Source organism: Cydia splendana, chromosome 12 (assembly GCF_910591565.1).
Source record: "Cydia splendana chromosome 12, ilCydSple1.2, whole genome shotgun sequence".
NCBI classification, from domain to species: Eukaryota; Metazoa; Arthropoda; class Insecta; order Lepidoptera; family Tortricidae; genus Cydia; species Cydia splendana.
The window spans coordinates 5100839-5125696 of NC_085971.1; the positions used below are offsets into that span (position 1 = coordinate 5100839).

Sequence of the window (24858 nt, forward strand, 5' to 3'; positions counted from 1 at the left end):
ATTAGCTTACAAATATACATAAAAGAGTTGTTTCAATAAAAATATAGTATAATTAGATCAACATTTTTAAATTTATGTTGTGCCACTTTTTCATATAAGCGATTACCTCTTAACTTAGAATGACCCACAAATAGGTATGTATTATATTTTGCCTTTTTTCATGACGCCGATCTGCACATTTTCTCTCAAGATTAAGTATAGAATGGTATCCTGCTGGTGCTGGCCCTTGGTCGTGACGTGCGATGATCGATCAGCACGGCCATGTTTAATTACGCTTATCGCGATGATTTATTGATATTGCTCCTATCGCGCGATAGCCGGTGACACCCAAATGTTTACCAATCGACTTTTAAACCGAACCAATTCTTGATAATAATAAATCTAGGAAAACTACTTTTTTTTACGAAAATACCCCAAATGTTTACCAATCGACTTTTAAACGAACCAATTATTGATAATAATAAATGTAGGAAAAATATTTACTTTTCTTTATGAAAATACCCAGTCTCTGGTAGTATTTAAAAGAAAATCGATGAATGATTCTCATTTTGTGTATGAAAACTTTGTGTTGGCATTTAAAGCGGCTACTTGAGAAGTTGGAAACTTAGCTATTTGTATTGTTAAGGCGCTCTTATACTCGAGTTTTACGTTTTCAAGGGGGTGAAGCAGACGCGTGGTAGAACGGGCAGGCGGGCGCCCCGCGCGGCGCACCGCACCATTCCCGCGCAGCACGTTTACGTCCTTATTCTGACGACATCGGTATTCTGAATTGTCAGTTCCGGGTATTTTTCCGGCAATTAATATTGAATAATAAGATTTATTAGCAAATTCGTATTCTGATGAGTACTTAATGAAATTAAAAATGGTAGGTAAGACGGGGAGTGTAAATAATTATTAATTATAAACAATATGAGTGTATACCGCGACAAACTGAGAATCTAGTCAAATGATGCCAAATTATTATGAGACAAAAACTAGTACTTACTAATAGACCTTAAAAATGTAATAGAGTTAGACCAAGAAAAGTCTGCAACGATTTTCATTGCACACGCAGTGCAAGTGTTATTTTAAACGTCAAACTTCTATGAAATTATGAATAACACTTGCACTGCCTATGCTATCAAAATCGTTGCAGATTTGGTCTAACTCTAGCAGTCAATTTCGGGCAAGTAGGTAGGTAGTGAAAATAAGGAAGAATACTAGCAAAGCTAAGATAATTTGTGGGACTATTGAGTTATGCATAGCTCCAATAAGTAGATAAAATTAGCTATCTTCACAAAAAAGAATTATAACTCTAACTGTTATTACTTACTATTTTTCTAATTTTGAATTGACGAGTAAAAGTCAAGCATTTAAAGATTGTAATGGCAAAAAACACTTCTACTTCAACATTCGAGTTAGTTAATAGCTCAAGAAAATTAAAAAAATCTGCGGAAATAATTCGTATAATTTTGAAAATTGGCACAGTTATACCTTGTAGTGTCATAAACATACTTAAAGTCCTCGAGCTTAGCGGGTGTGTTGAAGGTGTAGGGGGGAAGGGGATGAAGGTACCTTTTTCATATTTTTGCTCATATCTCGAATATCTGTACGAATAGCATACAAAACAATAACAAAAGTTTTAACATAAAATCCCCCCCCCCCCCCCCCAAAACACTTTATTGTACAAAAATCAAAACAAAACAGGAAAAATAACATTCATCATTAGTACAAAGGCGAACTTATCCATTAAGCAAAAAAAAATCCTACAAATTTGGTTATTTTATTTTATTTAATAAGGTCTTTTAAAATGAATAGGAGTTTTAGAAGAACATTTTTTGATAAAGTGAATATTTTCGGAAATAATCGCTTAGAAAGAAACAAAATGTGTGTGACAATTTTTTTATCGCTTCAACCTTATAGTGTGGGGTGTCGTTGGATAGGCCTATAAATAGGGGTCTTTAAACAACATTTCTTGATAAAGTGAATCATTTCGGAAATAATCGTTTAGAAAGAAAAAAAAAGTTTTTCCTTCCAACTTTTGAACCATGTGTTCAAAAAATATGAAAAAAATCATGAAAATAGTGCTTATAAAACTCAATCAAATAAAATTAAAACAAATTTGATCAATTAAGCCGTTTATGAGTTATCGCTAAAAGTCTTCCCTTCTTATTTTAATTAAAAGCCTGGCAACCCTTATTTGTAACCGGATTTTCGCAGGCAACCCTATACCATTGTACTTGTAATAAAATTACCATCATTTTGACGTATAATTCAAGCGTCAGACAGATGAGTGCAATTATCGATATAAAATCACCTCTTTAAACACGGCAACCACATAATAGTGACCGGAAAAAGATAGGCAACCTAGTTGATTTATGTTGTACAAGTTGTATACTTTCCATTGAAACTTATTTCGTTCGTCAGACAAATCGGTGAAATTAGCCGAAAAATTTTTTTTTCCAAAAATATTAAAAATAGCCTTGACCATATTTCTTTAGGCAACCCTATTTATTTATGTTCTGGAACATATTTTCTTTCATATTTTCATAGTTTCATCCGTCAGACAGATTGGTGAAGGTCGACCATATATGTGGGATCTCCTACTATTTGAATCCTGTATATCTATGTTTAAAAATTAATCAATTAATTGATTAATTTAATAGCCTTTTAAAATATGTTTACACAATTTATCCATCGTGACTGAATTCCGGATTGGTTAGATGGGTGTGTGCCTTTGCTGCTCAATTTGTTATAAAATGACAATATGACGGATGAATGTCTGAAATGTCACCGTATTTAAGAATTATTTTGCTTTTCTTCGTAAGTATGTTGAAAAACATTGTGTGTATAACATATTTGCATATTTATACTGTGATTACCCATTTTATGACCCGTCCGCTAAACTAGCATAGGTCCGACGCCGACAGTGGTCACGGGCGTACTGGCGTGAGGAATTGGCGCAAGGTATTGCCGCGTAGGGTGTAATTTAGTAGGCAAAATGTTGAATTCATAAAATGATGAATGAAAAAAATAACGTATCGATAAAAGGACAAGCAATAATGAAGATTTACTTAAAAGCTATCGACTGAAGTAAGTTTCATATACATTTTCGTCGTAGTACTTCTAACATAAGGAAATAAAGACAGTGTTAGGCATGTTTTCAACTTAAGATTCTATCGAGAAAATAATGAGCCGTCGTGTTTCTGACAAGCAATAACGTAGTTCAAGGACTGAAGTTATACATACCAGAAAATAATGCATGAAATCCTTGTAAATGTCTGTAAATATGGTGACAAAAAAACGCATTTTACTGCACACCGCGCCTTAATGGGAGTTATTTCTCAAACTACTCGAGAACTCGATGAAACGATTAAATTCAAAGCAAAGTTTTTAAAAGTACTACAAGTTGTGTCTGGCTGAAATGCTTATTGTACAATTCGCTATAGGTACTTATTTAGTACTAAAATTGTCTTTAAGGATTATAATATATCAAGAATTAAAAAACCGCAGCATTATCTTCGCATTAGGTACGTAAAAACATAAGAGGATTAGATTCTAATAAATCCGCTAAAACACATCAATATAAGTACGTCGAGATATGATTTAGTCTGAACGTGTAGATTATCTTTATCTTCCTATTTTTGAACGTAACAAATATTAGTTTAGTTATCTGTAGTAAATTAACTGTGTGCGCGTGTGGGTGGGTCTTTATTTACGTACGGTCGATACTCGTTGCGTTTCCTTTATAATCACTGCAGCGACTGCAGTACCCTTATCTGTGGAGACTATCTTACTTTATGCAAACAGTCCTTCATTTGATAACATTTAACATGGTACCTACTTAATAAAATCGATTAGAGATCTTACAGACGTAAGGTTCATCGGCTGAGGTCAGTTAATGATTAGGTATTCGCTAAGAGCTATTATTACGTATTCTGCTAAGTTGAATTAGATGTACCCATTGGCAAATTCAGTTCTTCTAATATCAGTCATGTTTCAAATGTTGCTCATTCACTAGCCTAATCCCAATAAGCTAGTTTGACTTCTGTATGAGATTACATTGCAAAAACTAGCAGCTACCTACGCAATTTTTTTTCTAGGCAACGGAATAGTCTCTGCCCGACGCGCAACCGGAAAAAACTAAGGAGGAGGAAGATCTCTTATCGCTGGTAGCGATAATCTCTCGCCATGAATATAGTTTTAAATTTATTTGTCTATCGTAAAAGGGCATAGTTAAGTCAATGGGTGGGCCGGTGGGGCTTGTATAAATAATTTGATAAATGGTGACGGTAGCGCAGCGGGCGACGGACGCTCGTTATAGTTAATAGTTGCTCCCTTGACGACATGGGATCGCTGCTAGATGTTCATCTGCCTATTAAAATAATAGACGCCATATTAAATCTTGATTCTAAAGACACCTTTGGATTTGGATCTACGGTCTTGGCAAATGATTGGTATCCAGACTATCCAGTGTACATGTATGTAGATAAGTGTTTAAAAAAATACGATTTTGGATGTCTGAATGCCACATTTACACACAGCGGCTGCGTGTGCGTGACGTGTACGTGCGCACTACAGATTCTTATGAGAGACGGCACACTGCATGCGTGACGTGTGCGGCTCCAACATTTTAGCGCACGCGCACGTCACGCACACGCAAGCCGGTGTTTATTCTAGTTACGTATTGAATAGTGAACAATTTTTATTACACTTTATTTTGTCACATTTCTGATATGTTTTTGTTTTGTTTATATTTCATTGTAACTTTATCCAGATTGGCCAGATGTTAAAATGGTGCTGCAACTGCGGTTTGTTAAGCGTATAATTACACGCTTAGGTGAATGTTTCCTATAGTTATAGGGTTATTGTGCGAGTAGCGTCAGCCCAAAAATATGCGTATATTTGCGTTAATTTGCGGGTTTTATGAGTCTAGGCCATCCGCATTAGCAAAGCATGCTAATTTCCAGTCATAAGTAAGGTAATTGGAGGGTTACCACATTTTTGTAAACCGTTTTGGTAACTACTACTACTAGTTTTGTCTATTTATAAAGAGTTTTTGGCTTAAATCAATAAAGATTTTTGTTGTATTTTTCTATTTAAATAAAGAAATACTGAGGACTGCACAAACGCTGAGTTTTCTGGTTAATCAAATGGACAATTAAATAATCGTTTTTTTTTTAAGTTTGGCATGCTCGCTGGTGAATATTTTAATCCACAACGACTACTATAATTTATAAAGCGACTACAAACGTCGGTAACCCTAGGCATGTTACATACAAACGGCGCATTGTCCGCACCAAATGTTTGCCTCTCGAGCGTCGAACCCGCTTTTACCCGCGCTCAAATAAGCACTAATTATATTTAATGCGTTTTACCTGTAATTAGGAGGTGTTAGAGTACGTGGAACACTCGTGTGCGAGAGCTTTATGTGCTGAATACAAACACGGATGAATCTAATCATTATTGTAAACAGGAGTGTTGCGTAAAACAGTACAAATCATGAGTGTACCTATTCTATCTGTTTACTAAAGCTTTGTAATCGATTGGAAGCTTGTTTCTAGTATAATTTGGCCTCTAATTTTGTAAATATTTACTGGTGCGCATGTAGCGAACTGGGTAGTAGGATTTTTGAACAGCGCAGCCGCAGTTACTGATTCGCTGGTGGTTTGACTTCAATGAAAACACTGTAAGCGTTTGTTTAGTATTTTACGATAAACTTACATTAGGTAATTAGGCCTTACTAACGTTTAACTGGCAATTTATTTCTGTGGTATAAATTCATGTCAAGATATAAAATTATGAGTATCGAGCTCTGTAAATTTTCATTAAAATTAACGATGCAGTTTGATTGCTATTATGTAAGTAATAAGTGTAATAACTACGTACTAGCGCTAGTACTAGGTTGGTACCTAGACTTTGCCATTTATAACAAGTTACCTAGGATTTAATGAATAAATTATGCGGCATTGCAGTAAATGCCGTAATGAACGCGACCCCATTAGGGGTCATCCATTAATTACGTCACACGTTTAGGGGGAGGGAGGGGGTCAAGAAAATGTGACATATTGTGACATGGGGGAGGGGGGAGACACAAACTTTGTGACGTCACTTTAACTTCATCAGTAACCGAATTTTTTTTTTTAATTATTTTATTCGCTGTACATTTAAATAACAAGTTTTTAAAACGATAATCGTTTTTATTCTTTTAATTTTCTTTCCTAAGCAGTTTTGGGTTATAAAATTACTAATATTTATATCGTCAAAAATATTTTGATAAAATATTAATAATACTTAGGTACTTACTTAATTCGATTTGGCGATTTCGTAGAAAAAATGTGACGTCACACTAGGGGGGAGGGGTTTGCCAAATGTGACCAAATGTGACAAGGGGGGGGGGAGGGGTCAAAAAACCTAGAAATTCGTGTGACGTAATTAATGGATGACCCCTTATCATGCGGATAGGCGTTAATGAATAATCCATTTAATAGACCATACCTGTACATAATGATGACTACTGTAAACCATTAGAATACTTAATAAACATTTCCGGGACATTCATTACGTAGCTTTATTAGCGGTAGTAGGTTGATTAAGGTATGTTCATACAAGAGTAATTTTTAATGTCCTAACTAAATTAAAAAAAGCGATTTTTTTGCACTTCCACTGGGCATAGGGACACCTTTTATGCTACCTCTTAGGTCCAAGGAAATCTATTATTAAATTGACAAATTAGTCAATCAGAGGGGCTACCGCGAAAATCTAAATTTCGTTATCTTTGTGCCTATCCGCTGTGCTTATTCATAGGTATTCGCGATAGAGTGTAGGAACGTATTAGAGAGGCAGATAGGTAACGAATTTTTGTTTTGGGCGGTAGGCCATCAGACCCCATAGAAATTCAATCAGATTTTAATGATGTCATGAACCATAGACGTACAATTCAAGGATGTGTGATGTCCCGTAGACATGATAGACAGACAAAATAGTTTAAAGGAAACACGAAACAGCGGCGGGAATTCGCGGACACCGCCATGCAGTTAATATCGTCTTCGACAGGAATATGGGCGAGGAAAGTACTGAAGAGTAAAAGATCGTAAATAAAGGCGTGAGTCAGTCCCCGAGCAGTGGCGTTCGCTCTATTTTCGACTTGCAAATGAGAAAGTGCATCGACAGTGAATAACCTGTAGGTACAGACATAGGCATCCACCGGATTCTAGCTAGTAGGGACAGTTTTGTGTAGGTGTGCTGAAGTTATCTATGTAGGCATAGGCAATAAGCCTTTAGAACTGTGTCTAGTTTTTCAATCCTAAGTACCTACGTAATAAAGTAGGCTAACATATCTATGTAGATACTGAAAATTAAGAAAGATTATGCGTAACTGGAATCTAATAACCCATTCAGCGTCGAAGATGAGTTAAGAGGGTAAGTTATTTGGTGAGGGTAATTTATATTATATCCTCTTTTGGAACTGAAATGCTCGCGGTGTAAATAGGTAATAGTAGAAGAGCCGGCCGCAAAATTTTTAACCGACTTGATACCACGATGAAATGCACAATGGTTTCCCAGAAAAGTTATTAAGTTAAGTTAGTTACTTATCGCGATGATTTATTGATATTGCTCCTATCGCGCGATAGCCGGTGACACCCAAATGTTTACCAATCGACTTTTAAACCGAACCAATTCTTGATAATAATAAATCTAGGAAAACTACTTTTTTTTACGAAAATACCCCAAATGTTTACCAATCGACTTTTAAACGAACCAATTATTGATAATAATAAATGTAGGAAAAATATTTACTTTTCTTTATGAAAATACCCAGTCTCTGGTAGTATTTAAAAGAAAATCGATGAATGATTCTCATTTTGTGTATGAAAACTTTGTGTTGGCATTTAAAGCGGCTACTTGAGAAGTTGGAAACTTAGCTATTTGTATTGTTAAGGCGCTCTTATACTCGAGTTTTACGTTTTCAAGGGGGTGAAGCAGACGCGTGGTAGAACGGGCAGGCGGGCGCCCCGCGCGGCGCACCGCACCATTCCCGCGCAGCACGTTTACGTCCTTATTCTGACGACATCGGTATTCTGAATTGTCAGTTCCGGGTATTTTTCCGGCAATTAATATTGAATAATAAGATTTATTAGCAAATTCGTATTCTGATGAGTACTTAATGAAATTAAAAATGGTAGGTAAGACGGGGAGTGTAAATAATTATTAATTATAAACAATATGAGTGTATACCGCGACAAACTGAGAATCTAGTCAAATGATGCCAAATTATTATGAGACAAAAACTAGTACTTACTAATAGACCTTAAAAATGTAATAGAGTTAGACCAAGAAAAGTCTGCAACGATTTTCATTGCACACGCAGTGCAAGTGTTATTTTAAACGTCAAACTTCTATGAAATTATGAATAACACTTGCACTGCCTATGCTATCAAAATCGTTGCAGATTTGGTCTAACTCTAGCAGTCAATTTCGGGCAAGTAGGTAGGTAGTGAAAATAAGGAAGAATACTAGCAAAGCTAAGATAATTTGTGGGACTATTGAGTTATGCATAGCTCCAATAAGTAGATAAAATTAGCTATCTTCACAAAAAAGAATTATAACTCTAACTGTTATTACTTACTATTTTTCTAATTTTGAATTGACGAGTAAAAGTCAAGCATTTAAAGATTGTAATGGCAAAAAACACTTCTACTTCAACATTCGAGTTAGTTAATAGCTCAAGAAAATTAAAAAAATCTGCGGAAATAATTCGTATAATTTTGAAAATTGGCACAGTTATACCTTGTAGTGTCATAAACATACTTAAAGTCCTCGAGCTTAGCGGGTGTGTTGAAGGTGTAGGGGGGAAGGGGATGAAGGTACCTTTTTCATATTTTTGCTCATATCTCGAATATCTGTACGAATAGCATACAAAACAATAACAAAAGTTTTAACATAAAATCCCCCCCCCCCCCCCCCCAAAACACTTTATTGTACAAAAATCAAAACAAAACAGGAAAAATAACATTCATCATTAGTACAAAGGCGAACTTATCCATTAAGCAAAAAAAAATCCTACAAATTTGGTTATTTTATTTTATTTAATAAGGTCTTTTAAAATGAATAGGAGTTTTAGAAGAACATTTTTTGATAAAGTGAATATTTTCGGAAATAATCGCTTAGAAAGAAACAAAATGTGTGTGACAATTTTTTTATCGCTTCAACCTTATAGTGTGGGGTGTCGTTGGATAGGCCTATAAATAGGGGTCTTTAAACAACATTTCTTGATAAAGTGAATCATTTCGGAAATAATCGTTTAGAAAGAAAAAAAAAGTTTTTCCTTCCAACTTTTGAACCATGTGTTCAAAAAATATGAAAAAAATCATGAAAATAGTGCTTATAAAACTCAATCAAATAAAATTAAAACAAATTTGATCAATTAAGCCGTTTATGAGTTATCGCTAAAAGTCTTCCCTTCTTATTTTAATTAAAAGCCTGGCAACCCTTATTTGTAACCGGATTTTCGCAGGCAACCCTATACCATTGTACTTGTAATAAAATTACCATCATTTTGACGTATAATTCAAGCGTCAGACAGATGAGTGCAATTATCGATATAAAATCACCTCTTTAAACACGGCAACCACATAATAGTGACCGGAAAAAGATAGGCAACCTAGTTGATTTATGTTGTACAAGTTGTATACTTTCCATTGAAACTTATTTCGTTCGTCAGACAAATCGGTGAAATTAGCCGAAAAATTTTTTTTTCCAAAAATATTAAAAATAGCCTTGACCATATTTCTTTAGGCAACCCTATTTATTTATGTTCTGGAACATATTTTCTTTCATATTTTCATAGTTTCATCCGTCAGACAGATTGGTGAAGGTCGACCATATATGTGGGATCTCCTACTATTTGAATCCTGTATATCTATGTTTAAAAATTAATCAATTAATTGATTAATTTAATAGCCTTTTAAAATATGTTTACACAATTTATCCATCGTGACTGAATTCCGGATTGGTTAGATGGGTGTGTGCCTTTGCTGCTCAATTTGTTATAAAATGACAATATGACGGATGAATGTCTGAAATGTCACCGTATTTAAGAATTATTTTGCTTTTCTTCGTAAGTATGTTGAAAAACATTGTGTGTATAACATATTTGCATATTTATACTGTGATTACCCATTTTATGACCCGTCCGCTAAACTAGCATAGGTCCGACGCCGACAGTGGTCACGGGCGTACTGGCGTGAGGAATTGGCGCAAGGTATTGCCGCGTAGGGTGTAATTTAGTAGGCAAAATGTTGAATTCATAAAATGATGAATGAAAAAAATAACGTATCGATAAAAGGACAAGCAATAATGAAGATTTACTTAAAAGCTATCGACTGAAGTAAGTTTCATATACATTTTCGTCGTAGTACTTCTAACATAAGGAAATAAAGACAGTGTTAGGCATGTTTTCAACTTAAGATTCTATCGAGAAAATAATGAGCCGTCGTGTTTCTGACAAGCAATAACGTAGTTCAAGGACTGAAGTTATACATACCAGAAAATAATGCATGAAATCCTTGTAAATGTCTGTAAATATGGTGACAAAAAAACGCATTTTACTGCACACCGCGCCTTAATGGGAGTTATTTCTCAAACTACTCGAGAACTCGATGAAACGATTAAATTCAAAGCAAAGTTTTTAAAAGTACTACAAGTTGTGTCTGGCTGAAATGCTTATTGTACAATTCGCTATAGGTACTTATTTAGTACTAAAATTGTCTTTAAGGATTATAATATATCAAGAATTAAAAAACCGCAGCATTATCTTCGCATTAGGTACGTAAAAACATAAGAGGATTAGATTCTAATAAATCCGCTAAAACACATCAATATAAGTACGTCGAGATATGATTTAGTCTGAACGTGTAGATTATCTTTATCTTCCTATTTTTGAACGTAACAAATATTAGTTTAGTTATCTGTAGTAAATTAACTGTGTGCGCGTGTGGGTGGGTCTTTATTTACGTACGGTCGATACTCGTTGCGTTTCCTTTATAATCACTGCAGCGACTGCAGTACCCTTATCTGTGGAGACTATCTTACTTTATGCAAACAGTCCTTCATTTGATAACATTTAACATGGTACCTACTTAATAAAATCGATTAGAGATCTTACAGACGTAAGGTTCATCGGCTGAGGTCAGTTAATGATTAGGTATTCGCTAAGAGCTATTATTACGTATTCTGCTAAGTTGAATTAGATGTACCCATTGGCAAATTCAGTTCTTCTAATATCAGTCATGTTTCAAATGTTGCTCATTCACTAGCCTAATCCCAATAAGCTAGTTTGACTTCTGTATGAGATTACATTGCAAAAACTAGCAGCTACCTACGCAATTTTTTTTCTAGGCAACGGAATAGTCTCTGCCCGACGCGCAACCGGAAAAAACTAAGGAGGAGGAAGATCTCTTATCGCTGGTAGCGATAATCTCTCGCCATGAATATAGTTTTAAATTTATTTGTCTATCGTAAAAGGGCATAGTTAAGTCAATGGGTGGGCCGGTGGGGCTTGTATAAATAATTTGATAAATGGTGACGGTAGCGCAGCGGGCGACGGACGCTCGTTATAGTTAATAGTTGCTCCCTTGACGACATGGGATCGCTGCTAGATGTTCATCTGCCTATTAAAATAATAGACGCCATATTAAATCTTGATTCTAAAGACACCTTTGGATTTGGATCTACGGTCTTGGCAAATGATTGGTATCCAGACTATCCAGTGTACATGTATGTAGATAAGTGTTTAAAAAAATACGATTTTGGATGTCTGAATGCCACATTTACACACAGCGGCTGCGTGTGCGTGACGTGTACGTGCGCACTACAGATTCTTATGAGAGACGGCACACTGCATGCGTGACGTGTGCGGCTCCAACATTTTAGCGCACGCGCACGTCACGCACACGCAAGCCGGTGTTTATTCTAGTTACGTATTGAATAGTGAACAATTTTTATTACACTTTATTTTGTCACATTTCTGATATGTTTTTGTTTTGTTTATATTTCATTGTAACTTTATCCAGATTGGCCAGATGTTAAAATGGTGCTGCAACTGCGGTTTGTTAAGCGTATAATTACACGCTTAGGTGAATGTTTCCTATAGTTATAGGGTTATTGTGCGAGTAGCGTCAGCCCAAAAATATGCGTATATTTGCGTTAATTTGCGGGTTTTATGAGTCTAGGCCATCCGCATTAGCAAAGCATGCTAATTTCCAGTCATAAGTAAGGTAATTGGAGGGTTACCACATTTTTGTAAACCGTTTTGGTAACTACTACTACTAGTTTTGTCTATTTATAAAGAGTTTTTGGCTTAAATCAATAAAGATTTTTGTTGTATTTTTCTATTTAAATAAAGAAATACTGAGGACTGCACAAACGCTGAGTTTTCTGGTTAATCAAATGGACAATTAAATAATCGTTTTTTTTTTAAGTTTGGCATGCTCGCTGGTGAATATTTTAATCCACAACGACTACTATAATTTATAAAGCGACTACAAACGTCGGTAACCCTAGGCATGTTACATACAAACGGCGCATTGTCCGCACCAAATGTTTGCCTCTCGAGCGTCGAACCCGCTTTTACCCGCGCTCAAATAAGCACTAATTATATTTAATGCGTTTTACCTGTAATTAGGAGGTGTTAGAGTACGTGGAACACTCGTGTGCGAGAGCTTTATGTGCTGAATACAAACACGGATGAATCTAATCATTATTGTAAACAGGAGTGTTGCGTAAAACAGTACAAATCATGAGTGTACCTATTCTATCTGTTTACTAAAGCTTTGTAATCGATTGGAAGCTTGTTTCTAGTATAATTTGGCCTCTAATTTTGTAAATATTTACTGGTGCGCATGTAGCGAACTGGGTAGTAGGATTTTTGAACAGCGCAGCCGCAGTTACTGATTCGCTGGTGGTTTGACTTCAATGAAAACACTGTAAGCGTTTGTTTAGTATTTTACGATAAACTTACATTAGGTAATTAGGCCTTACTAACGTTTAACTGGCAATTTATTTCTGTGGTATAAATTCATGTCAAGATATAAAATTATGAGTATCGAGCTCTGTAAATTTTCATTAAAATTAACGATGCAGTTTGATTGCTATTATGTAAGTAATAAGTGTAATAACTACGTACTAGCGCTAGTACTAGGTTGGTACCTAGACTTTGCCATTTATAACAAGTTACCTAGGATTTAATGAATAAATTATGCGGCATTGCAGTAAATGCCGTAATGAACGCGACCCCATTAGGGGTCATCCATTAATTACGTCACACGTTTAGGGGGAGGGAGGGGGTCAAGAAAATGTGACATATTGTGACATGGGGGAGGGGGGAGACACAAACTTTGTGACGTCACTTTAACTTCATCAGTAACCGAATTTTTTTTTTTAATTATTTTATTCGCTGTACATTTAAATAACAAGTTTTTAAAACGATAATCGTTTTTATTCTTTTAATTTTCTTTCCTAAGCAGTTTTGGGTTATAAAATTACTAATATTTATATCGTCAAAAATATTTTGATAAAATATTAATAATACTTAGGTACTTACTTAATTCGATTTGGCGATTTCGTAGAAAAAATGTGACGTCACACTAGGGGGGAGGGGTTTGCCAAATGTGACCAAATGTGACAAGGGGGGGGGGGAGGGGTCAAAAAACCTAGAAATTCGTGTGACGTAATTAATGGATGACCCCTTATCATGCGGATAGGCGTTAATGAATAATCCATTTAATAGACCATACCTGTACATAATGATGACTACTGTAAACCATTAGAATACTTAATAAACATTTCCGGGACATTCATTACGTAGCTTTATTAGCGGTAGTAGGTTGATTAAGGTATGTTCATACAAGAGTAATTTTTAATGTCCTAACTAAATTAAAAAAAGCGATTTTTTTGCACTTCCACTGGGCATAGGGACACCTTTTATGCTACCTCTTAGGTCCAAGGAAATCTATTATTAAATTGACAAATTAGTCAATCAGAGGGGCTACCGCGAAAATCTAAATTTCGTTATCTTTGTGCCTATCCGCTGTGCTTATTCATAGGTATTCGCGATAGAGTGTAGGAACGTATTAGAGAGGCAGATAGGTAACGAATTTTTGTTTTGGGCGGTAGGCCATCAGACCCCATAGAAATTCAATCAGATTTTAATGATGTCATGAACCATAGACGTACAATTCAAGGATGTGTGATGTCCCGTAGACATGATAGACAGACAAAATAGTTTAAAGGAAACACGAAACAGCGGCGGGAATTCGCGGACACCGCCATGCAGTTAATATCGTCTTCGACAGGAATATGGGCGAGGAAAGTACTGAAGAGTAAAAGATCGTAAATAAAGGCGTGAGTCAGTCCCCGAGCAGTGGCGTTCGCTCTATTTTCGACTTGCAAATGAGAAAGTGCATCGACAGTGAATAACCTGTAGGTACAGACATAGGCATCCACCGGATTCTAGCTAGTAGGGACAGTTTTGTGTAGGTGTGCTGAAGTTATCTATGTAGGCATAGGCAATAAGCCTTTAGAACTGTGTCTAGTTTTTCAATCCTAAGTACCTACGTAATAAAGTAGGCTAACATATCTATGTAGATACTGAAAATTAAGAAAGATTATGCGTAACTGGAATCTAATAACCCATTCAGCGTCGAAGATGAGTTAAGAGGGTAAGTTATTTGGTGAGGGTAATTTATATTATATCCTCTTTTGGAACTGAAATGCTCGCGGTGTAAATAGGTAATAGTAGAAGAGCCGGCCGCAAAATTTTTAACCGACTTGATACCACGATGAAATGCACAATGGTTTCCCAGAAAAGTTATGCTAAGTCCGAATTCGATAGTCTGCCACGGCGGAACTTGCCGAAAGTACGAAAAAGAAGGCCACTTCCGGTGCGAAAAAAGGGGCTGATTTAACCCATCTGATACCGAGATAGTAGTTATGGCAGCAGTTAGAAATTTACATGTAGACACAGAAAAGCGAAGTCTGCCACTATTTTTTTTGCCGGAAGTGCTTGGCAGACGCTCTCAAAGGTGACCATCGGGACCCCTAAATTAACCCATCTGATACCACCATGAAACCAATGCCAGTCGGTAGGTATGAACTCTCATGTCAGGAATATATAAGTCTGCCAAGGCTTTTCCTGCCGAAACACCATGGCAGACGAGATTATGTAAGCAAGGTCGCCATCGGTTACCCTACACTAACCCATCTGATACCACCATGAAACCAATTCCATTCGGTAGGTATGAATCCCCATTTTAGGAATATATAAGTCTGCCAAGGTTTTTCCTGCCGAAACACCTTGGCAGACGAGATTATAAGCAAGATGACCATCGGTTACCGTACACTAACCCATCTGATACCGCCATGAAACCAATTCCAATCGGTAGGTATGAGCCCTCATTTCATGAATATATAAGTCTGCCAAGGCTTTTCCTGCCGAAACTCCTTGACAGACGAGATTATGTAAGCAACATCCGCATCCGTGGGACCGGTATACGTGATTACTGTAGGCTTATTTATTACTTTATGCTTTTACATATTTGTATATTATTATGTTATTAATGAAATATGTTTATAATTTATTAAACCTATACCTAATACATTGGGAATTCATTACCTGCTTACGGCAGTAGTAGGGAGTAGTGGGTGAGTTCTGGCTCACTTAGCCAGGCCAACAGTCCCTCCCCCTTTTTTTCCCTTGTTGAGGCCCTGCAACCTTACCTTGAACCCAACCTAATGTCATTGTAGCTCGAATCTAACCTAATCTATTTTTATTGCTTTTAGAAAATATTCTAATAACAATTATCTACTTTTGCAAAGTTAAATGTTGAATTCTTTATTTCGCAAAATGGAATTTTAATGTGACTATAATGTATGTGCAATCTACTTAGAAACTGGGTTTAGAAATATAAAAACACACATTTTATATAGGATAATAAGTTTATTCAAGTAATATTCTGAACATATGAGATATAGTAACATCATTACTTATTCTGTGTACAGTGGAGAAAACATGCAAGTTGACATTTTTCGTTTTAAATTAAAGATAAACTAAACAGTATTTGCCACAAACCGATGTTAAAAAACTTTGCAGTTGTTGGTTGGCATAATACCATCTCTTACAATTTCTCTTCATTAACATTTTATGATACCTTCCTGTTTTTATTTACTTAATTTAATTTTTTACTTTTTATGTGATCGGTACTTCATTTATTTTAGATTTTGGGCTAATATTAGTTTGTTAACCGACTTCCAAATCTCAAAGAAGGAGGTTATCAATTCGGTTGTATGTTTTTTTTATTTTTTTATGTTTGTTACTCTATATCTCCGTCATTCCTGGACCGATTTTGAAAATTAGTTTTTTGATTGTATGTATATGCATACAGATTGGTTCCGTTTTTGTCAAAACCCAGTTCTGATGATGGGATCCATGAGGAATCGAGGGAACTCCTCAAATTTTAAACGCATACATATAGTGATTTTTGGGTTTTTATCATCAAATTAAGCATACACATTCAAAAAAGTGACATTTGATGAAGTGCAACTGCTGATGATGATCAGAACGGAACTCTTCAACGACGCATAGTTCACGTTTGGCGATTTGTCGTCTTCGTTATGTTTGTTAAGCAAGTCAAGTTTTTAAGCCACATTTTTGTCAAGCTCGAGTTCTGATGATGGGATCCATGAAGAATCGAGGGAACTCCTCAAATCTTAAAGGCATGCGTATAGACATTTTTGTATTTTCATCAGAAAATCAAGGATTTTCATTAAAAACTGGCGCATTTGATGAAGTGGAACTGCTGATGATGACCAGAACAGAACTCTTCAACCACGCATAGTTCACGTTTGGCGATTTTTCCTCTTCGTTATGTTTGTTAAGCAAGTCAAGTTTTAAAGCCACATTTTTGTCAAGCTCGAGTTCTAATGATGGGATCCATAAGGAATCGAGGGAACTCCTCAAATATTAAAGGCATAAGTATAGATTTTTTTTGTATTTTCATCATAAAATCAAGCATTTACATTAAAAACTGTCGCATTTGATGAAGTGGAACTGCTGATGATGACCAGAACAAAACTCTTCAACGACGCATAGTACACGTTTGGTGATTTCTAATTTCGATTTTGACTTGGACTGCGACCCGGACTCGGACCCAGAACCGGACTCATACCCGGATCCGGTTCGGACCCGGACTCGGACCCGGACTTGGAATCGAACTCGGACCCGGACTCGGACACGGACTCGGACTAGGACCCGGACTCGGACTCGGACCCGGACTCGGAACCGGACTCGGAACCGGACTCGGACTCGGACCCGGACACGGACTCGGACACGGATTCGGACCCGGACTCGGACTCAGACTCGGACCCGGACTCGGACCCGGACCTTGACCCCGAAAACCACTATAATATATATTATATTATAATCTTTATTTATTTTTCGTCTTAAGTTAGGTTTGTTATAATATGAATATAAAAGTAAAATATAAAAACACTCACAAAACAATAAAAAATACATATAAACACATTATAAAAAACCTAACCTAGGGTGCCGCCGGCAGCGGAGCTTGGCCCAAGCTGCCGGTGGTCAGGGACGCAGAGTGAGGAACCGACGTACTATACGCGCCGTGTCCAATATTACCGCCTTCTGCATCTGACCCTTGATCCAACCACCCAGCGAGAGTCTCTCTAGGTGTTGGTCGAGACTCTTCGCTATGAGACCGTTCGCTGACACAACTATCGGAACAATGATCGTCGAGTCAACATCCCACATGGCGGTAATCTCGTGAGCTAAGTCTAGGTACTTGCATATTATAATTATTATTATTACACGTAAATTTGTTCACGAAGAAACCGTGTACCGACTCTTCATGCCATTATATTTTTAATTTGCTGTTATTCTCTACAAATCGACACTAAAAGTATCAAAATATCAAAATATGGAGTTCCGTTTGAGAAAGAAGCAAAACAATTTTGTCTTTGACAGTAATTGAATTATTGTGTGATTTTGAAAGCTAGACAATTCAAGATTTATATTTTTACTCACAAAGACAACACAGAAATTCAATCTCAAATGTAAACCTTCGAACAATTTCCATACATTGACGACATCACTCAAAATTCTTCTTCAAGTCAGATGCCCGCTGGGGCAGCACCGGAGCACACGTATAATTCTTCAAATATAAATGACAGCTTGATTTGACATTAAATCATATACGCACACGAGAAAGTATACCAGTAGATAAATTGTATTTCAAAAAATAGGGTACATAAATATCAGCTCGCGTCTCCTTTAAATTTGATTTGCTGTTATTTACGGGTCATAATGGTTGAAAACCTCAGTAAACTATCTTAAAACAATACGATTACAGTCGAATTTAAGTATTATGTTCCTTCAAATCAAAACTCGCTTAAAATGAAAAAAGTTTAAAGACTCATCCTTTACTGATTGGGATTAATTTTCATTTTGCGTCATTTTAAAAACGTATTTGACTTCTGTACGTCAATTAATTTTGATGACAATTGTAATCTTGTAATATATTATAGAACTTTTATCTTAAAATATTGCCTATTTACAGGAAGCGTTATGTAATTCGTATAAGTAATACCTGAAAGTCTTGTACCTAGATCTGTAATACCATGGATTACGACGAATAAATGATTATGATTATGCCGTTCGTTCCGTCTATATGTATAATGCGTGTACGTGCTGTTCTCTGAAAATCTTCAAGAAAAAATAACGGCTAGACCAGCACGAAGTACTAGCGAGTTTTTGCGGCTTTGGAGACCGAGATAAAGCTTACAGGCCAATACCGCTGTGGCCTGGTTATTGTTATGTATACCTATGTACCGAATGTTTTTAAAAAAAATTACTATAAAAAGCAATGTTTTATTTCGATTAGGTCTACATTTTGTGCATATTGTATATCTGAAGTATTTTCGTACTAAACTTGAAACTTTCGTTGAAACTAAATAAAATAATTATTCCTAATATACAGTCACCTGCAATTTATGTTACACAACACACAACGAAGGCCGCAAAAATATCTGACACGATCTTATTTGTAGAACCATAAGAGCATGTCATATATTTTTGCGGCCTTCGAAGAGTAGGTACCGGTCATTATCACCAACTTTGCCCGCATTTAAAAAAAAACACGAATTTCTCAAAAAAAAACAAATCGTAATTACTTTTTTTGCTCAGCACGTCCATTGTGATCAAACGCATCAGTTTATTTGAAGAAAAAATATTTTTATCGTGTTTTTACCCATTTTTTTGCGTTTAAGAGGGTGGGCAAAGATATCCGGAGTTTTCGCCAACATTGCCCACGTCAATTTGGTATTCAAATACAGCTCGTATGATGATGATGTCTAAGGATCACTGGTTTTGGGCAATCCTACCATTCCCTGTTAATAACTTAGCGATAAGTGTAAAAACTTTTAAATAAATTTGCTGGGCAATGTTGCCTACCCGTTTTTGCTCATTTCCATATAAGACTCGCCTAAGCATTTTACAAAGGCTAGGGTTGTCACTTTTGAGAAAATCTGTTACAATAGTTTAATGGCCAAAAATATGATTTTTGCTGTGTTTTTCATTAGTTAACGGGATAAAACATCTAAGTAAAGGATAATAAGACAAATTAAATACAGTATATATTTATAAACTTACTTTAGTGTACAAACATAACCTTATTTTACATGCGAAGTTGGGTAAATTAGATGAAAGTGACAACCCTAATCCGTTTTTGGTGGTGGGCAATGTTGGTATGGATGCCAAATCACCGGATTACTTTGCCCACCGCTAAAACTCGCTAAAAATTACAAATTAAAGATATCTTATTGATACTGTTTTAACACCCCCTGGCACTGATTAAAATAACCGACTTGGTTTCACATTACATCTCAAAACTTTTTGAAGTGAAAATTTCTTTAGCGGCGTGTAATAGTGCCCTTGCGGCCTATTTGCTGAATAAATGTTGAAGTTTGAAGTTTGCATGCCAAGTTTCGTGCTTTCTGCCGGATGGGACAGGATTTAGGATGGGTCAGACCAGGACCGCATTTTTGCAGGTTCATCTTTTATTAGCCAGACTCTACCTCCATACTAAATCGAGCTAAGGAGTCGCACTATAAAGAAATATTGAACATTTTCTTTCAAGTTGATATACAGGGTGTCCATGCATTAGGGTATTTATATTCAATATTCAATAATTTATTCATAAAATCAATACAATTTTACACGTCAATGGTATTTAGAACCAGTATACAAAGTATCATAACAAATTACGATTTTTTTACTTTGGAGCAACCTGTATGTGTTAGTAGCTCCTGAGGTAATAAATAGTATGACTAGATTTTGCCCTGTGCGCGGGGCCCGAGGGCCCCGCGGTCTTCTTGTAGTTTGTTGTTGGTGCTGTTGTTTTTGTTGTAGTAGTAGTAGTAGTAGTTTGTTTTCCAAAGGGAAAAAGAAATAAAGTTGTACTTTTGCTAGGACGAAAAGATCCGCGTGAAAGCACTACATTCCCGCAGCTCGGCCTGGCCTCGCGTGCTTGGGAACTCGTAAGGGACGCTCCGGGCCTTCGGCCCTACGCGGAGCTCGGCCTTCGTCCTTCGCTGGGTTTCGAAGCTCAGCGTCGGGCCTTCGGCCCGCCGCTTCGCTTATTAAAACAATTGGGAGGGTTGGTTTTGCTTCGGGGCTTAAGCGGGAAGTTGGAGCTTAAACACGACCCAATAGGAAAAGTGTCTTAGACAAGCGAAACGGCGGGCCGAAGGCCGAAGGCCGTAGGCCAACTTCCCCCTCTCGTGTGACGCTTCGGGCCTTCGGCCCTACGCGGAGCTCGGCCTTCGGCCTTCGCGAGCCTCGACGCTTCGCCGTCGGGCCTTCGGCCCGCCTGCTTCGCTTATCAAGACAGTTGACTTTGTAGAACGCTTGGGGGAACTGCATTCACGCAGCTCGGCCTTCGGCCTCGCGTTTTGGGAGTCGGGGTGGAGGCTCCGGGCCTTCGGCCCTCCGCCGGGGTCGGCCTTCGGCCTCCCGGCCTGAAGCTCGCCCTTCGGGCTCGCTTAACACACTTTTTGTATAGGATTTTGCTTTGTTCGTCATTCCCGCAGCTCGGCCTTCGGCCTCGCCCAAAATTACTGGGGGCGGGGCACGCTTGGATATTCGGGGTGAAGCTCCGGGCCTGACGGCCCTACGCGGGGTCGGCCTTCGGCCTCCCTGCCTGAAGCTCGCCCTTCGGGCTCGCTTAACCTACTTGGAAATTTGAATTTTGCCCTTGTCGCCCGCCATTTTGGATTTTTCCAAAAATTTTTTTACATGGTAATGCTGGGCCCCCTAGCTCGCCGCATGCCAAATCTCAGCCCACTCGGACCAACTTGAAAAATTAAAAAAAAAAGTCGGCCATTTTGAAATTTTTTAAATGCAGTTTGATTTGTTTCGGGGCCCTCTATGACATTTGGTCGAGCACCCCCCACCTACCTCGCACCGTTTAAAAGTTGCCATACAAAATTAAAATGACCATTATTTCCGCCATCTTGGATTTTTTCCAAAAATTTTTTTTTTCATAGGAATCTAGAGGCTTCTATCTCTCGCCATGCCAAATCTCAGCGCGCTCGGACAAACTTGAAAAAAAAAAAAAAAGTCGGCCCGTTTGAAAATTTTTAAATGCAGTTTATTTTGTCTCAGGGCCCTCTATGACATTTGGTCGAGCACCCCCCACCTATCTCGCACCGTTTAAAAGTTGCCATACAAAATAAAAGGGGCCATTTTTTCCGAAATCTTGGATTTTTTCGAAATTTTTTTTCCCATACGAATCTAGAGGACCCCGAGATTCCGTGACCAAAATTTCAGCGCGCTAGGACAAACTTGAAAAAAAAAAAAAAAAGTCAGCTATTTTGAAAAAAAATGGCGGCGTCAAAAACTGCCAGGGTCCCTCTATGACATTTGGTCGAGCACCCCCCACCTACCTCCCACCGTTTGGCCGGGCCGTCGAACATTTTTCTGACCGGAAGCGGTAGGCCAAAAGTCGGAATTTTCTGAAGTCACGAGACCGCCCTCTATACGACCGTACCAAAGTCTAACACCCCACGAACCTCCTTCTGGGAGAACAATCATGTCAATTAATCAGTCGTGTTGCAGCTTTAAATAAGATTAATTATTAATTATTAAATTATTAAATTAAATTAAATTAATTAAAACTTTCTTCGACCGTTTAGGATTATCTTTTTTATTTATGACATTAATAAGATTCTGACTTTTGACAAATGTCATCATTGCCGCACATTTTCAAACAAATTGTCAAAAGCACTGCCAATGATTAATACAGTATGTTTCTTTTTGTTGTCGATTATTGGAATTAACTTTTGTTTGATAATTTAATGTTTTATCTTTTGTTCTAATTAAAAAGAAATTACCGTTAGAGCATTTCTGAGAAGTAACCCTATGTGGGATTTCAGGGTTTGTCCAATGGCTAAGGTCACCCTGTATTTAAAAACGTAAACGTTAAAGTTTTTGGGATATATGTATAGTAGACTATTTATACTCCACATTGATACCATAAGAAGTTAATAAAACTGCCTGAAAGTTAGAGAGGACTATGGAGGAGATTACTGTTTACTAGCTTTTGACTTAACTCCTGGCCCCTGTTTCACCAACGTGACAGGTGCGACGAATTGTAAAATCACTGTTGCTGACGTCACAGGCATCCATGAACTACGGTTACCGCTTACCATCGGGCGGGCCGTATTCCTGTTTGCCACCATCATTGTATTATTAAAAAAAAACTTTATGATATCGGAAAAAAAACAGATATTTCTCTTGCTAAGTTTATGACAATTGTCACAGAAACACTGCAATTGTCACGAAATTCCGACATATAACTCATTACCTGTCAAGAATTACCTACAATTCTTCTAGATCTTTGACAATTGTCAGAAACTTCACAGGAGAAATATCTGTTTTTTCCGATATAATAAAGTTTTTTTTTAATAATACAATGATGGTGGCAAACAGGAATACGGCCCGCCCGATGGTAAGTGGTAATCGTAGCCCATGGATGCCTGTGACGTCAGCGATAGTGATTTTACAATTCGTCGCACCTGTCACCGATGTGAAATTGGGGCCTGGCCTCTATTTCACTACGGTGGCAGGTGCGACACTTGTCGACATCACAGTTGGTACTGACGTTACAGGCCTCCATAGGCTACGGTAACCGCTTACCATCAGACGGGCGGTGTGCTTGTTTGCCACCAACATGTTAATAAAATAAAAACTCCATTATATCGCCAAATACTAAGTACTTATTTTGCGAAGCTAATGACAATTGTCACAAGAAACACGACAATTGTCGGTAATTCTTGACAGCAAATGAGTTCTGTGTAACACTATATGAGTAAAATGAATATAGGCGTGGAATCGAATGTATTTGCAGCCAACAAAATGCCAATGTTTGTTCAGCTACCTGTTCACCTGTTTAAATTGCTTATTATCAATTTAGATCCGGATTTTAAACCTGGCTGACATCGGATAGCCATTTATATTGATGGCAATGGTGTTGGTGAATATTTTAATTCATTCGGGCGAAAACCGGAAGGTTGGTTGGGTATCATAAAATGTTCATGGAGAGAAATTGTAAAGGCCCCAGTACACAATGGGCCATTGCCGGCCACTCCAAGGGACGCAGCCATGCGGTAGAATGAGATAGCAATATCATTTGCTCCCTCTAACGCATAAATGCGTCCCTTGGAATGGCCGGCGATGGCCCATTGTGTACTGGGGCCTTAAGATATGGTATTGTAATCAACAACTGCAAAGTTTTTTTTACATCGGTTTGTGGCAAATACTGTTTAGTTTAAAACGAAAAATGTCAACTTGCATGTTTTCTCCACTGTACACAGAATAAGTAATGATGTTACTATATCTCATATGTTCAGAATATTACTTGAATAAACTTATTATCCTATATAAAATGTGTGCTTTTATATTTCTAAACCCAGTTTCTAAGTAGATTGCACATACATTATAGTCACATTAAAATTCCATTTTGCGAAATAAAGAATTCAACATTTAACTTTGCAAAAGTAGATAATTGTTATTAGAATATTTTCTAAAAGCAATAAAAATAGATTAGGTTAGATTCGAGCTACAATGACATTAGGTTGGGTTCAAGGTAAGGTTGCAGGGCCTCAACAAGGGAAAAAAAGGGGGAGGGACTGTTGGCCTGGCTAAGTGAGCCAGAACTCACCCACTACTCCCTACTACTGCCGTAAGCAGGTAATGAATTCCCAATGTATTAGGTATAGGTTTAATAAATTATAAATATATTTCATTAATAACATAATAATATACAAATATGTAAAAGCATAAAGTAATAAATAAGCCTACAGTAATCACGTATACCGGTCCCACGGATGCGGATGTTGCTTACATAATCTCGTCTGTCAAGGAGTTTCGGCAGGAAAGGCCTTGGCAGACTTAAAAATTTCCGAAATGAGGGTTCATACCTACCGACTGGAATTGGTTTCATGGAGGTATCAGATGGGTTAATGTAGGGTAACTGATGTACACCTTGCTAACATAATCTCGTCTGCCAAGGTGTTTCGGCAGGAAAAGCCTTGGCAGACTTATATATTCATGAAATGAGGGTTCATACCTACCGACTGGAATTGGTTTCATGGCGGTATCAGATGGGTTAGTGTACGGTAACCGATGGTCATCTTGCTTATAATCTCGTCTGCCAAGGTGTTTCGGCAGGAAAAACCTTGGCAGACTTATATATTCCTAAAATGGGGGTTCATACCTACCGAATGGAATTGGTTTCATGGTGGTAT

The 24858-nt window shown here is 37.3% G+C and overlaps 1 protein-coding gene across 1 annotated transcript in view; it reads right to left on the reverse strand.

Annotated features, from left to right (window-relative positions):
• The window catches only part of LOC134795344 (frizzled-2), a 50182-nt gene that overhangs the window by 24204 nt on the left and 1120 nt on the right, over nt 1-24858 (reverse strand). The window lies entirely within an intron of this gene.